Consider the following 1781-nt stretch of genomic DNA (forward strand, 5'->3'; position numbering starts at 1 on the left):
TTTTTACTTTCGAATCTAATCGAAATCAGACGAAGCACGACCAATTCCACCAATTTGGAAACGTTCAGTTCAGGGTGCGTGTCAGATGGAAACGAAATAAAATCGCTTACCAGCGCGATGGCGAGAAGTGAGCATCGAGGCAGCGGTGATTTGAGAATTTTCTGGCCCGTAAAATCAGCGTTCATTTATCGATTATGCGTTCGTGTCGACGAATGTTTCCCCGCGACGCACCGAGAAATTACTTGCCATAGGGATGGCCGCGTGATACGAAACTCGTCTCGAATGTTAATTTACATTCGAAAGGATCGATAATTTTCCTTTTGCCGATGCAAAATGACAGTAAATTGATGAGGTTGGCTCGCGCACGCATGTCAATGGAAACACTACGACGCGACGCCAAAGAAGCTAAACAAAAGAGCAATGACGATGACAGTTCGTTGAAAATCAGTGTGTGCACGTGGGTACGTAGACTCGTATTTTTTCCCGTTGACACATCTCGTTCGAGTTTCCCAATTTTGCATAATGCACTAAAAACGTTGCCTCGCGTGATGACTCTTCTTTCGAACGACTATACTTTCCCTCATACGTCGTACGACTCGACCTTGTCGGCCATACCAGTTGGGCAGTTGTGATTTTCAAAACTCCATACGTCGCTAACCTATCACGAGCGATTCATATTTTTTTTTTTGTGTCTATTTCTACAGATGTTTTTTGACTGACCACGAGGAGGATGCTTTGCACTTATACATGCAATCATAGTAGGATGTATTATACAGCGTTTGTTTAATTTTGTTAATATTTATATTCCTCAAGTTTTTTTTTTTTTTTATAGCCAAACCGAGTCATTTATATTATCAAGTTTGATTTGTTGACAACTGTAGGTTTTTAAAAAGTTTAGGAAAATTTCGAGTCACCGTTATTAGTGCATTATCCAATGATTTATTCGTTAAATCACTGTATTTGTATAGGTATACGTACGCTAAACGTACCGATCGCTATTCCTACCGTAATCGGTCGGGTTTTTTTACGAAAGGGATGCAACATAATTGTCAATTTAATACAGGAAACAGCGCGCAAAATAACTTCCGGACAATTGGAAGGAAAGAGAATTGGAGAATTTTTCAACCGGTCATCTGCCCGAGCCTTGATATACGTTCAGTGTTAACTATACCACAATTAATTGCAACTGACTTTTCAGTTTTTAAATCGTACGCGGATACACTTTCGTATTCTCGTATCAATCCGAGTGAGTATTTCATCTACGATCTCTCATTATCTTTTACGCGTTTTAAGGTTTCTTCCGATTGATACGTCTTCTCGCTAGCAATAACAAGAAGCTGGTCGAGTCTCGGACATCGATCCTCCCAACGACTGTACATACACGTTCGCAATAAGATAATCTCTCGTAAGATACGTAGAAAGAATCGACACTGTTTTGTAAAACTCACAGGTGGCATTCCGTGGTACGTTGCAGCGCAGATTCTCGGACGACGAGTCCCACACCATTCACGTCGCGATCACGTTCAAGCATTTCACCCGACGTACATACGTTATCCGACCGTGAATGTCGTTTGCACGATCGCACGCTCCAACGCGCACTGTTTTCGCGTCTTTTCTCGCTTGACACGAGCCGATCAGCTGATCCAATCCACTAGAAAATCGCACTCTTCTCTCCAACACTTTTCAACATCTTTATACTTTACACCATCGCGCCCTTCTGTCGCAACGCGTGATAAATCCGAATGGCTTCGACGTTGCTTACTTTTATAAGTACCGGCTGG

The sequence above is a fragment of the Frieseomelitta varia genome, unplaced genomic scaffold, assembly GCF_011392965.1.
Source record: "Frieseomelitta varia isolate USP_RPSP 00005682 unplaced genomic scaffold, Fvar_1.2 scaffold_239, whole genome shotgun sequence".
NCBI lineage: Eukaryota > Metazoa > Arthropoda > Insecta > Hymenoptera > Apidae > Frieseomelitta > Frieseomelitta varia.